General features: G+C 60.9%; 1 protein-coding gene across 1 annotated transcript in view; it reads left to right on the forward strand.

The window, feature by feature from the left end:
- The first annotated feature begins 253 nt into the window (after positions 1 to 253).
- Positions 254 to 14,407, forward strand: part of ELFN2 (extracellular leucine rich repeat and fibronectin type III domain containing 2) — a 50,283-nt gene continuing 36,129 nt past the window's right edge. The window contains 2 exon segments of the mRNA XM_045780177.2: positions 254 to 5,743; positions 8,584 to 8,748. The gene's annotated coding sequence lies outside the window, so the exon portion shown is untranslated.

Consider the following 14,407-nt stretch of genomic DNA (forward strand, 5'->3'; position numbering starts at 1 on the left):
GGGACCGGGGTCCCCGAGGTGGGTGGGGACCCTTGCAAAGGCTTTGCCGCCTTCTCGGTGGTGCTGGCGTGGGGCACGCAGGGAGGCAGCCCGGGAAGCAGCAGAAATCGGCATAGACTGCAGCTCTGGCATGGAGGGCCACTGCCGGGCTGCGTGTGTGTGTGTGTGTGTGTGTGTGTGTTTGCATGTGTGGACTCCAGCAACTGGCAGAAGATGGGGGCAGGGGGGTGGGCGTGCTGGCTGGTGGGGCGGTGTGTGCACGTGGGGAGGGATGTGTGTGCCCTGTGTGTGCACACAGGGCTGTGTGCAGGGGCGGGCCCTGCTCTGTCTGTACACACACACACACACACACACACGCACGCACGCACACACATACACTGTCTGTGGCCCAGCAGGATTTTCTTGAAATGTTTGGAGGGGACAGAGCTGGTATGCGTGTATGTGTGTGCACTCGGGGAGCGTGTGTCCAGGACAGAAGCAGCCACAGTGTGTCAGGCATGCCCAAGGAGAGAGATTAGAAGGGGATGGTGGCGCCGGCCCTCGGCTGAGCTCAGGAGGAACATGGGACTTGAGGGCACTTTGTGTCGCTCTGTGCTCCGTGCTAGGCCCCTCTTCCCTGAACCCTTCCTAGCCCAGCGGCCAGCTCCGGAGGGCACTGCCTCCGTCCCCTTGCCGAGACACAGGTGTCGGACGGGAGTATGTGTGTGTGTGTCCGGGCTGCGGCTGTCGCTGTCAGCAGGCCAGGCTGTCGGAGGAGGAGAGAAGCTGGGGGGAGGAGGGGGTGCTGGCAACACCTGGAGGAATGTGGTGGAAGCTGCCAGCCCTGGACTGCCTGATTTAGTCATTGAGGGACATTTTCATACAGGGAGCCGCATCATGGGGGTGGGGCTGCAAGGATTTGCCTGTGTACATGCGTGGCCGTGGCTCATACACCTGTCCGAGGGCACCTGTGGGACGTATGGTGGCTAGGCCATCAGCAGGGCATGTGGGCCTGTGCATGTGTGTAAACGTGTGTCCTATGAGGAATGCACACACACGCACATGCACGCACAGGCCCTGTCTGTAAACACCTGTCCGGAGTGAGCGGTGACTCTGGAGCTGTGTACGGGGGGGCGACCTCTGGGCCATCTGCCCCTGGGCAGCAAGAAAGAGGAGTAATTGAATGGGGGCGTCTCGGGGAGAAGTGTGCGTAACGTCAGCATGGGCCTGTGGGTGTGACGTCAGTGAGAACCTCTGGGCGTGACATCAGCTCCAGGCTGCCAGTGACGTCACTGGGACAGCAGCGTGAGGGGTCACCCCCAGCAGCCGGAGTGTGTGATGTCAGTGGGAGGGTGTGTGGCCGACTGCGCTTCCGTCCCCTATGTTGTGAGCCGTGAGAGGGGGAGGAGGATGGAGCCCCGGAGTGAGCGGTCCCTCCCCAGATGCCCCAAGTGGGTGTGGAGCCCCTTTCCTGAAGGCCTCTCCTCTGCCCCCCACCTTTCAGTGGGGCGCCTCTTGCCGTCCCCCGACAGTCCCAGTTCTCTGCCAGCCGCTGCCGGGTCACAGAGATACGTGTTTGTGAGCGAGGCTGTGTGTGCAAATTCATGCGACAGCACAGCTAGGAGACGGAGCCTGCTGGTTCCAGTCCCACGGGGCTACTCTGGGCTTTGTGATTTAGGCCTTCCTGTCGCCTCTCTGGGCCTCAGGGTCTCATCTGTCTCCGGGGTGGGGGTGGTTGGAAAGGTGAGGGGTGTCATGAGAGCCCACGGTGCGGGCTCAGTCCACCACGTCCCCGGGCCTCCTGCCCCAGCTCGGAGTCTAACTTTGTAAAGAACTTCTTTCTCCCTCCTCGGATCCCCAGAGCCGTCCTGTGGGGCTGGGAGGCTGGCTGCTATCATGTGGACACGTGACAGATGAGCAAACTGAGGTCCAAAGGGTAAAGCAAGCTGTGCGTTGATTCATTCCTTAGTGAGGATCTGCCCCCATCTGCCTTCCCCAGCTCGGAGGGTTGGCAGGTCCCTTCCCGCAGGGCACTTTCTTTGTTTTATGGAGGGACAGGGAGCTCTGTGCAGTGGGGGTGGGGAGCACCCAAGGCCGAGGGGTCACTGGCCCCTGTAGAGGCCGCCTCGACCCCCAGTCCCCTCTCGCTTGTCCTTCCAGCCAGCGAGCTCCAGCCATAGGCAGGGTGACAGAAATGGGTGCTTTCGGCTGCTGAGCCTTCTCTTGTGCTCCGTGCCCGCTCCCCAGTGTGGCTTCCTTGTCCCCTGAAGTCCGCGGGATGTCTGCTCTGGAAGCACAGTGGTTCCAGGGACACCTCCGCGGAGCGGCTGTGTGTGACGTGGGGTCAGCCTTGCTCTCCTCTGTCTGCGAGGCGGCAGCTGTCTTGCAGGCTCAGTGAGAGAGTGTGAAAGTGTGGCATCCACGCGCAGGGCCGGGAGGTACCCATCACGGTTACCCTCCCCCATTCCAGCGACAGTGCTCCCCACTGTCCCCCCAGTCGGCAGCCGCAGTGCCCTGGGCCACGCAGAGCAGAAAGCCAGGAAGCAGGACTGCCTGGAAGCTCGAGCCTCCTTAACCAGTGGTCCCGAAGGTTAACTCAATCGTCTGCCTCTACTGCCCCATCCAATCCCCTATTCAATTAACCTTCTCGGGGCTCAATGAGCACCTGGGGCAGAGTCACTGCCATTATTACCGGGAGGCCGTTGTTCCTGGTGGGGTGGTCCTGGGGGTTGGAATAATGGAGCCCCTCCCCCTCTGCTCTGCAGACAGTCCCCGGGGAGGCCCCAGAGAGGCCCTGAGGCCGGGGAGCCACCTGGCCAAGCCGAGGCTGCCTGGTGCTGCTGGTAGCAATAATTATAGTGACAATAATAACGATAATAATGATATGAGCTAATATTCAGTGAGCCTGAGAGCCAGGCCCGGGGTGAAGCTCTTTGTAAGTGTTTAATCCCCACAGAACCTTCTGTAGCACAGCTATTCTTATTCCTCGTTTCCCACACAAGACACAGAGAGGTTGCAGACCAGCTCAGGGCCACACAGCGGCAGAACCAGGACTGGGAGCCCCACGTCCGCACCATGAATCTATGAACTCCTTTGCCAGGGAACCTTTCCATCTTGGGGTGTCCTTCAGTGAGGGACCTCTCTGCGCCTTGCCTTGCTCATCTGTCAGCAGAAGCAGTGGACGTGGCAGTGGCCGCAGGGACAGAGGGGCAGGAAGGCTCTAGGTTCTCAGGCCTGTTCCACATTCCTTCTGTGCCCCCCCCCCCGTCCCCTGTGACCTGTGACATCCCCGAAGCCAGCAGCACGCTCTCTCATTGTCCCCCAGCATGGAGCACAGTGCCAGCACCCAGCGGGTCCTCTGGAGGGGCCCCCCTGGGTGATGGAGGGGATGCTGCTCCCAGATCAGTATCTTCCCCAGGCTCCGCGGCTGTCACGGCCTCAGCTGCGGTCCCCCTGGGCCACTCTACCATCCTCTCCCCCTCTCTCACTCGTGGAAAGAGTAGGGGCCCGGGGTCCAAATTCTGCCTCGTTTTAACGGTGTGTGTCTTGAGCGAGTAAGTTTCCTTCCAGAAGGCCCTGCTTCCTCAGTAGAAAGTGGGGATAACGCTGCCGGGTTCCTAACTTTTCCAGTGTGGTTGCGTAAGAGAATGTCAAGTGCGGAGCATTGAGTCTAGCACATAGTAGGTGTCAATGAGATGAGTCCCCTCCCCCTTCCCATCTGTCTCCCTTATTCATTCCTGGTTCTCTGGAGTGGGTCCTGGGCTATAGTGTGTGTGTGTGTGTGTGTGTGTGTGTATCCCTCCCTCTCCTTTCAGCTTCTACGTTCACCCCCTGAAATACATAGAAACTGTTTCAGGAGCCAGGCTGGGAGGTCCCCCCTCCCCCCCCCCCCCGCAGAAGTGCGAGAAGGGACTGGGAGCTGCCTGTGCCCCCATCAGGGATGTGCAGAGGTGCTGGGAGGGGGCAGGGCCTGTCTGTGTGCCCCTGTGCGTGTATGTGACTGCATGTGTGTGTGACTAACCGTGTGCCTGGGCACGCTGGTCCCCACCTCTCCCAGGGGAAGGTGGGCAGCAGTTCTGAAGGGCTGCCTGACCAGCCTGCCCGGGGTCCAGCCCCAGCCGCAGCCGCAGGACTCAGGGCTGATTCAGTTTCCCTCCTTGGCCTATCTTTGTCCCCTGTCTCTGAGATTCTCCTAGGATGGGGGTGAGACACAGGTGGAGCGGTTGGCAGCCCACCCCCTTGCTCCCTTGCTTTCTGCGATTCTCACAACCGTGGGGGGGGGCGGTGTTGGCGGTTCTGCTTTTCTGGGTGTTTCCTGTCTGTCTCTCCTACTAGTACGTCAGCTCCACACGGGCACAGACTCGTAGACCCTCAAAAATTACTTGTGCAAGTTCTTATCTGCATGCTGTTGAGGATGGACTGATGCATTTTGCAATCAGTACACACACACACACACACACACACACGTGCGCGTGCATGCACACACACGCACATCTCACCCAGGGATAACCGCTGGGTCTGGGGCTCAGGCAGGAACGCACAGAGAGGAGTCACGTGAAACATCTGGAAGAGGGATGAGACACGGGGGACATCTGCCGAGTGCCCAGCGTGGGGCCTACACACAGTAGGGCTTGGGTGACAGGGGGGCTCTTGGTTGTGTATGCACCCTCGAGGGGGCTGGCGGTGCAGGCCGCAGCCTGGGGAGTGGGGTGGGAGAGGCGGGGCCCACTTCTGCTCGGGTCACGGCAGGATCCCCGGGACCGCACACCTGCTGTGCGCCAGGCCCAGGGCTCAACACTGTCTATTACCTTGTTTAATTTTGGCTGGAGGATGGTGAAAGAGGGCCAGCCAGCCTCTGGGTGGGGGCCAGCCAGGTCTGGAGGTCGGAAAGCCTGGACTGGATTTTGGGAAGACGAGTCTGGACTGCAACTGGGGGATCCATTACACAGGACCCTAAACTTTGGGCTAAGAAAGTGAGTGTCATCCTTTTTGTCAGGGAGCGCCAGAGTCTCTGGGGGTTTGTTAAAAATGCAGATTCTTGGGTCTCGTCCGCTGAGTTTTTGATTCAGGAGGGTTGCTGTGGGGCCCGGGAACCTGCATTTTTAAATGCATTTCCAGAATATGAATTCACCCATGTTTGCTGGTTGGAGGACAGCTGAGGGGGGCTGCATCTTCTGGATCTTCCCGCACAGGTGGGGAGGCCGCAGAGGCATCTGCATTTTTCAGAGGAGCCTGGGCTCTGAGAAGTGTGGCCCCTTGCCTGCGGCAAGACCAGGCCGGTACTGACTGATCTCCATGGTCACCAGCTGCTGTTCTCGGCTTGTTCATTGGCCCTCATTAAATCCTCAGAAAGACCCTCTGCATCATTCCTGTTGCACAGACGAGGGAATGGAGGCAGAGTCTGCAGGCATGGGTTCAAGGCCGCACAGCTGGGAAAGGCATGAAGTGAGCTGGGGACGAAGTGAGACTGGAGAGGGCCCGCCCCGGTCTCGGAGACGCCATGCCCTCCCTCTCCCTTCCTTTGATGCCAGGGTGCAGGTGGAGCTGAGCCTGGGCTTGTGCACGTGAGCAGAGGTCAGAGGCTGCCAGGCGGTGGATGCGGGTGGGAGCAGAGAAGCCAGAGGAGGACGAGAGCCCGGAAGACCTCCCAAGAGCCCGGAAGACCTCCCGGAGGCGGCAACGCAGAGTTGCGCAGCTTGGCCCCGAGGCCGGTCACCCCGTGCGCGATTTGGCCCAGAAAGGTCCGGATCCGGCGGGCGGTGAGGTGTGTCCATCCCCGGTGCGAGTCCCGTGGCGGGCTCCCAGGGTGCACCCGCACGCAGCCCTCCCCGCCTCCCCCTGCCAGCGCGCCGTGGCGGGGTGGGGGGGAGGGCGCGCACGGAGCCCCCTCCCCGGGCTACCCCCCTCCCCCGCCGGGGCCCCGCAGCACGCCGGGTTTCTGCCTTACTTCCCTGTGCTTAGAATTTGCAGCCGCATCCCTTGCCGCTCGCAGGCAATTTCACGGCCTCTGGGCTCGGCACGGTGTGCGGGATCGTAAACCCGCGGGCGCCAGGCAGGGGTTGGCGGCAGGCCGTGGCGCGTGCCAGGGGCGTTAGGGGGGATAGGGGGCCGAGGGGGGACCCCAGCGCCTGCGACTTGTTGGCGACGGGGTGTGTGTGTCAGGTGGGTGTGGACTGGATGGGGGGGCGCCGCGGAGAACTGCCCTGGGGGTGCGCCACGGGTGTGCAGGCGTGGCCGTGCGTGTGCCAGGAGGCTCTGAGAGTGGTTCCCAGTGCGTTGGTGTGCTAAGGGCCTGTGTGCATTGGCGTGTGAGGCTGTGTAGGGCCCCTGTGCCCGTGGGCATGTTTGTCTGGGTGTGTATGGTGAAGCCCAAGTGTGTGTCGGGGGGTGGGGTGGGGGCAGTGCCTTTCCATGGGTGTGTTGACGGGTGTCTGTGCAGTGGCCCCAGGTGTGTTGGCACACGTGTGAGTCTGCGTGCTCAGGTAGGCAGCACCGTATCCGGCTTCTGTGGGCAGCCGTGCACACGTCCGTGTGAGGGGATGTGGAATTCTGATGTTAGTTGCTGCCTGAATGTGCTGGCAGTGTGTATAAGTGTGTATAAGGGTGTCTGCTGGCCACAGGGCGCAGGGTCAAGCGTGGAGGAGGTATCCCTGGGGACCTGAGCCTGGGAGCCCTTTCCAGGAGCCAGCTGGTGCGTCCTTGTCCTCTGCCTTTGAGCGGGGGCAGCGCCGGCCCGCGTGCGCACTGCTCTTCCGTGGCCTCCAGCTGCCAGCACTGGGAGGGTCTATGTGTGCTTATGAATGGCAGCGTGGAGGGGGCCAAGGTGTGAGCCCCTGCCTGTGCGCCAGGGCTGGGAGGACCATCTGGGCTGGTGGAGGGTGGGCGCCAGACAGGGAGAGGGGCCTCCGAGGGAAGAGAATGAGTGTATGCGTGTGCACGTGTGCGCACAGAGGGAGGAAGGTTGGGTCGAGGCGCATCTGTCTGGAAGTGTGTGTGTCTGTGCCGCTGGAGGTCAGGCAGGTGCATGACTCGTAGGGCGTGTGAGTGCCTGTGACAGCATTGCACCCAGCAGGGCACAGGCCGTGGGCACACTGGGAGAAGGGGTGTGTGCCAGAGGCATCAATGAGAGATGATAGGGAGGCGGGGGGGGGGGGATACTTGTTTCCTGCAGCGGAGGGGCTGGGGCCCAGTTGTAGAAGGAGAAGGTCGGGTTGGTGTTGGGGTGACCAATAGGAGGGTGGCGTGGTTGCCCATGTGAGGAGGGAGGGGCTGTGTATGTGAGCACCTGGTGACAGGGAGTGGGAGGGTGTGGGGGCCATCCCCACCTGGCTATGCTGTGTGTGTCCATGACTGAGTGGGGTGTCTGGCTGGGACATGGGAAGAACCTCCAGGCTCTGGGGCCCTGCAGGGAGTCAGGAACATGGGCTAGGCTGGGAAAGGTGGTAGGAATGGGGTCCCTTCAGCTCCCAGGAAATCTACCCATCCGTGGCTTGCCCCTCCTCCAGGAACCGTGGAGGGATTGAAAGAAGTCCTGTGGCCCTGGCCCCTTCCCTCCTCTCACTCCTGAACCCAGTGGGGGTAGGATGGGGACCCAGCCTTCCATCTCTCTTCCCCAGCATCTTTCTGTGTCCATCACCCAGCCTCCCTCTCCCCCACCTCCCAGCCTCCATCTACCCCACCTCCCAGCCTCTATCTCCTTCACCTCCCTGATTCCATCTCCCCGCCTCCATCTCCCACTCCTTGTCTCCTTCTCCCCCTCCTACCTTCCTCCCTGTCTCCCATATCCCTGCCTCCCTCTCTCCCATCTCCCAGCCTCCCTTTCCCCCTTTCTCTGCTTCCCTTTCCCCTATCTCCCTGCCTCCATCTTCCCCTCTTCCCAGCCTCCATCTCCCCCATCTCCCATCCTCCATCTCCCCCTCCTTCCTGCCTCCCTCTCTCCCATCTCCCCACCTCCATCTCCTTCATCTCCCAGCCTCCATCTCTCCACCTCCCAGCCTCCATCTCCCCCACCTCCCCACCTCCATCTCCTTCATCTCCCAGCCTCCATCTCTCCATCTCCCAGTCTCCATCTCCCCTGTCTCCCTGCCTCCACCTCCCTGCCTCCATCTCCCAGCCTCCATCCCCCAGCCTCCATCTCCCCATCTCCCAGTTTCCATCTCCCAGCCTTCATCTTCTCATCTCCCAGCCTCCATTTCTCCATCTCCTAGCCTCCATCTCCCCCATCTCCGAGCCTCCATCTTCTCATTTCCCAGCCTCCATCTCTCCACCTCCCAGCCTCCATCTCCCCCATCTCCCCGCCTCCATCTCCTCTATCTCCCCGCCTCCATCTCTCCACCTCCCTGCCTCCTGTCTCCTCCATCTCTCTCCATCTCTGCCTCCATCTCCCTCCATCCCTCCCCTCTCTCTGCCTCCTCCCTCTCTCTCACACTGATATTCATTTGTGGTATATTCGGTTGCCATGGGAAACCTAAGAAAGAAGTGAGTGTACCCTTCAAGACTTCAGCATTTTCCCTCCTCCCTCCCTCCTGCTGCCCCCCTCCCCCTCCTTCTCTCCTCCTCTCCTCTCCCTCCCTCCCCTTTCTCCCCCTCGCTTCCTCGCAGAAGGAGAGGACCTGGGTGAGAAGCTGCCGCCCGCCTGAGCTGGACCAGGACCCAAGACCCCATTGCTCCTGCTGCTGCCGCCTGCCGCTGCTGCGGGGGGGCCCCCCTAAGACCAGGCCAGGGATAGAGCCTCGCGGGCTGAAGGGCCCCCTTAGCCCACAGCCATCGGTAAGGACAGGGTCCTTCTGACTGTGTGCGAGTGTGTGGCTGGATGGGAGCAGAGCTCCCATGACCTGGCCTTGCGAACCGTGGTGTAGCGCGGCCTGTCTGTCTGTCTTCCATCGGTCCCTTCCTGCCTGCCGCCCCCCCTCCCCGCCAGCTGTGCGCGCCCTCACCTGCCCCTCCCCAGCTTCCCTTCCACAGGGCCTATGAGGCGGCAGGCAGAGTGGCAGGCCTTTCTGGGGGCCGGGACAGGCCCACTGTGGCGGGTGGGAGGAAGTCCTGTTCCTGCCCCTCGTCGGCCCGAGAGGCTGAGCAGGGCCTGCCTGCATCCCATGGGGCTGGGGGCATCTGTGCCGGGCTGGGGTGGGGGCCGGCTTCCAGGGTCTGGCCTGGGAGAACAGGGTCTTCTTTCCTCCCTTAGTGGAGGGGGGGTGCTTTCTGTTGTAGAGAAGGGCCGACTGAGGGGCCGGGAGTGAGCTGGGAGTGAGCTGGGAGCAGAGACGCGGGGCAGAATCAATACCGGGTCTGATCGGGCGTCTGGAATTTTGTCGGGAGAGCAGGCAGACAGCTGGAGGCCGCAGGCAGGCAGGAGCTGTTCCATCTCCGCTAGGGCTGGTGGCTGCCCCGGAGAGGAGATGCTGTCACTGTCACCACGGCTGTGTTGGTGGTGGCCACGTGGAGGGAGCTGTGGTCCGGGCGGGTGCTGAGTGATGGTGGTTGCCTTGGCGAAGGAGCCGCCTCTGTGGCATTGTGGTCTCCATGGAGAGAGGAGGAGACAGAGGGAGGAGGCTGGCTGGCTGGGCACGGTGTTGGCGGTTGCTAAGGAGAGGGAGATGCCATCTCTAGCACGAGGTGGTCCCCACGTGGAGGGGCTGTGGCTGCCGAGGTGTGGAGGGCCCCGGGGAAGGGCTGGTGATGGGTGCTCTGGAGGGGCCGTGCGGGGAGCGAGTGGGGTGGTGAGGGCTCCATGGGGGATGGTGGGGGTGGGACACCAGGAGGGGCTGCAGCCACGGGCTTGGTGTTGCTGGCACAGGCTGAAGCAGGGTTCTTTGGGGGGGGGAGGGAGGCACAGTGGGTGGGTCTGAGCTGTCCCTTCACTTTCAGGCTCATCCTGTTCTTACCTCCCACTTCTGCGGCCAGGCGCCCCCACCTCTGCCTCCTGGAGCCTTCTTCCTCCTCAGGGCCTTTGAGCATACAAGTCCCCCATCCGGATGCATGTTCTCTTCTTGTCCCCAAGTGACTTTGGCCCCATCCCTCAGGTTTGCTGTGCTCCAGGATACCCGGCATTGATACCTGCCTTTCAGGCATCAGATAGGGCAGGTAACTTGCCCCACATCACACAGCAGGCACACGCACTGGGGCTGGGATTTGACCCCTGGGCACCTGTCTCCCCAAACACCCAACTCACCCGTCCTGACTCCTCCCCTGGGAGCCTGCCCCTCCATGACCGCTGAGAGTTGTCTCTCTCTTCCCTCAGTCCCCACGTACTTTTCCGAAGCAAACATTTCACTTCAATAATTACACTAGGAAGCAGCATGGGACAGCAGCAGCCTGGGTTTGAGTCCTGACTCCGGCACTTACAGCTGTATGGTCTGGGGCCTCAGTTTCCCCATCTGTAAAATGGAGACAACGTGCATGCACCTTGGGCTTGCTGGCACTGGGGAGAATGTATGCGACGGCCCTGGTGTGGTTCCCGGCACATAGTACAGTCTCTGGAAGAGTCAACCACCGCCACCCGCCACCACCAGTATAATTCCTTTCGAAAATGATCTAAAAAGGATTTTCTGACGTGCCTGAGGAGGACAGTGGTGACGTCTCACCAGAGGTCTGCCTCACTGCGCCCTTCTGGGGTGACCCTTGAGCCCTGGGGGGCAATGACTGGACAGCAGGAAGTGGGGCTGGAGAGGAAAAGGGCCTCGGAGAGTCAGCAAGGCTTGCTTGCTGAGCCTGCATAGAACCAGGTGCAGTGGGTCCGCGGTCCCTGCTACCTGCCCGCGTGCTCCGGGGGCCCGTGTGTGTGCTCTGCTCATGCTGGCCTTGGCCCCCCAGCTGCTGCCTGAGCCCCCTGCCTCCTGGCTTCCTTCACGGGACCCGGGCGTCCTTTCAGGGGAGTGACCGGCAGTGTCCTGGGAATAACTCAGGGCAAGTCCTTCCCACTCCCAGGGGACAGGCCAGGCACTGGACGGAAGGGAGGTCCAAAGAGGGACAGTTGAGGGCCTTGGGGGCTGAGCGGCAGGACGACTCTTTCTGAGTGACACAGACCTGAGTTCAGAGCCTCTCTGCCACTTTCTAGGTGGGTGGCCCTGGGCATGTTTCTTACCTTTTTGGGGACCTCAACTTTTTTCTTTGTGCGATGGAGGTGACAGGACTTGGCCTCACTTTCCCCGTGTGCGCGGCAGGGCGATGACGGTAAAGCCCAGGGCCTTGCTGCCTGGGAGGGGCTCCCTGGAGCCACAGCTGTCTTTCCAACCCGTGAGCCTTTCCTCACCTTTCCAATGACCTGCGGGAAGTGGGGGGGAGAGGTGTCCCGCGTGGCCCCAGGTGGCAGAAGGGGGTCCAACCGGGCGCAGACCTCTGTTCAGCCCAAGACGCTTTCTGGCGGTCAGGGCCGTCTTGGGATTGCCTGGGGGAGAGGCAGGGAGCACTCTGACTGGTGAGGCCACACAAGGCTGGCAGGACCTAGGGTTTGGGATGACAAGACCTGAGTTGCCATTTAGGGGCTGTGGGGTCTTCGGAGCCTCGGCTTCCCCACTTCGCAAAACAGGAGGAATAAGAATGAATCCAGGTGCGTGGAAGAGACAGGCTTCCCTCGAAGCCGCCCAGTACCCTGTTTTCCAGAAGAGGAAAGCAAGGCGCAAGGAGCTCACGGGGTTTAGAGCAGTAACACCACCAGCTGCTCTTTCTGGAGCTTCTGCTGGGCGCTTCCCCCAGGCTCCGCGTCATGCGGAATTCCTAGGCCTTTGTACTTGCTGGTCCTTCTGCAGGAGCTGCTGCCCCTCCTGTGCTCCCCGCTGCTCCCTGGGCTTGTTACTGGGCTTCCCCCCCCCCCCCCGTTCGGTTCCAGGTTCCGTGTCCCCTCCCCAGGCAGGCCCTTTCTGAGCGCTCGGTCTGTGACCCTGGGCCTCTTCCCTCCCTTTCTTTCCTTTAGCCCCTAACACAACCGGATGCTATTTTGTTTTTGGGGTTTTTTTTTTGGTTTTTGTTTTTGTTTTTTGCTTATTTATTATCTGTCCTTCCCCCAGCACCGATTTTCAGTTGACGAGGGCAGGAACTTTCTTGGTCTTGTTCCCTGCTCTCTCCCACGTGCCTCGAACGGGGCCTGGCACCTGGCACATAGTAGGTGTTCAGTAAATACGCCGTGACCACATAGATGGGTAATCCTGCCGGCCACCCTAGGATGCCAGGCTTGTCATTCCCATTTTACCCACAAGGGAAGTTAGGCTGGGGAGGCCTGGTCATTTGGCCCCAGAGACGCAGTGGGACGTCGATGGCAGAGCTGGCCTCGGAGCCCCGATTGTGCTGACTCTGAGTCAAGCGCTTTTTCTGCTGCGTGACACCACCTTGCTGGGGGCCCGGCCTTTCAAGCCAGAGAGTTTGGACTTCACTCTGACCGCAGAGGCAAAATCACAGAAAGGCTCTCAAGTGGGGAAGGTTCCTGCCATAAGGAAGGGCTTCTGGTAGCGGCCTGAGTCGTCAAAACCCTTCAGGTTAGCTGCTTACTAGCTGTGTGTCCTTAGGCAAATTACTTAACCACTCTGTGTCTCAGTTTACTTGTTTGTAAAATGGAGATGATATCTTGGCTTACCTAGATGGGCTTCTGGGAGGCAGCCAGCTTGGAGCTTCGATTTGCAGGCTTGACTCCATGGCCCTTTCCCCAGAGTAGAAAAACAGCCTCCACTGAATCACCCCAGTCCTGGGAGGCCCCACTGCTCATTCCTGAGGGAACTGAACTTCTTCTGAGTTCTGAGTAGGAGACATTTAAGGTGCTTGGAAAAGGCCATCTTCTGCCCTGCCAGCCTGGGCTCTCGCCCTGCCTGTCCCACCCCCCTAAAAAGAGGAAATTGAAGAAAGAAGGAAACTGGTTTTCCTTGAGCACTTAGTTCGTGCTGGGGACTTTCCTGTCCGTGTCCGCATTCACGGTCACGGCAGCCCAGACAGAGGAGGGGTTGTTATGCCCGTTTTACAGATGACCTGCCTCAGGTTTGAGGACATTCTCCATAGGGCACAGAGCAGGGATGTGGACCTGGGCTCAGAGGCTCCTACCTGCACTGTGTCGGGCGAGGGGAGGCACTATGGGGGTGTCTGGGGTTGGTCTGCTCTGGGGTGACCCAGGGAGTGGGCTGGTGACCCTAGCCCCACCAGGACCTAGCTTAGAGAGCCCTGCCCCTGATTTCGGAGGCTGGACCTTGAGAGAGGCTGTGGCATGGACAGCCGGCTCGCCCCCCCCCCCCAACGGCCCCCTGGCCCCCTGCTGGCAGCGACATTAGCCTTGGGAATAGATCTGGCCTTGTGTGCGGTCCCAGAGGTTCACTCAAGACCCCATTTGTTTGGGGAGGAGAAAGGGGGGTCTGTGGTGCCCAACAGAGGTGGGATTCATGGACAGGGCCCGGGGGAGGGGAGTAGGCTGCCTGGTACGGGCCAGGCCTGGAGGAGTGCCAGGAGGGAGCAGGAGAGGAGGAGGGGTCCTGCTTGTACCATCGGGGTGAGGGTTATACTCTGGGTGGGGGGATGTGTGGGTGGAGGTGCGGGAGGAGAGAGGTGGGAGTCTCACCCTCATTACTTTCCAGTCTGAAGGAAGGAGAGCATGGTGGCCCTGTCCTCAGGGAGTCCCTAGTCTTCCGGGGACGAGGAAAGCCTATGCCATCAGTATCCTGGTCTGAGGGAGACATAGCCCTGACTTCAGGGGGTCCCCCGTCTCCCAGGAGCCCTAGTCTGAGGGCAGAGGCTCAGTCTGCTTCATGAGTGTAGGAGGAAAGCACAGTCCCTCTGAGAGGAGGCTCCCTGAGTTCTGGGAAGACTTCCTGGAAGAGGCAGTCCCTAAGGATTGGGAAAGTGTTAGATTTAGGGCTGGGGCTCCAGGAGGATGTGTTCTGTGGTTGGAAGCAAGGCACAGTGGATTCCATCCCGATCCTGAGTGATCCTGTGCACCTGAGTCTCTTTGTTTACTCATCTGTGAAATGGGAACATTGCGTGCGGACGGTGCCGGGCTCCTGCAGGGGCATGGAATGAGACAGGGTTGCGGAGGGGACTGTTTACACATAGCAGGCCCATAGGGCTGCTGGGGGCTGCATGGTTGGTAAGGCCTGAGGCATCCTAGACGTTGCTAAAAATCCCTCCCCCCGCCCCTTGCCTCCACACTGGGTCACAGCTCAACCAACCTAGCTTCAGGAGGGAGGGCAGACTCTGTGCTGAGCCATGAGGGGGAAGCCAAGGGCCATAGCTTTCCTTCCCGCCTCTGACTTGCTGGGTAACCCTGGCTCACCCCACACCCTCTCTGGGCCTCGGGCTGAGACCCAGCTCCTCTTCCTGAGGATACCATCTGAGGTCTATGGGGAGACACAGACCTTCCCCTCCCCACTCAGGGCTGCGCTTTAAGGATGGAGGTGGGAGCTCGCCAAGGATCCTGAGCATCCTGGGAAGAGACGAGCCGTGGAGGGGTTGGCAG

Source organism: Ursus americanus, chromosome 17 (assembly GCF_024610735.1).
Source record: "Ursus americanus isolate L20-20 chromosome 17, mUrsAme1.1.p, whole genome shotgun sequence".
In the NCBI taxonomy this organism is placed as follows: Eukaryota; Metazoa; Chordata; class Mammalia; order Carnivora; family Ursidae; genus Ursus; species Ursus americanus.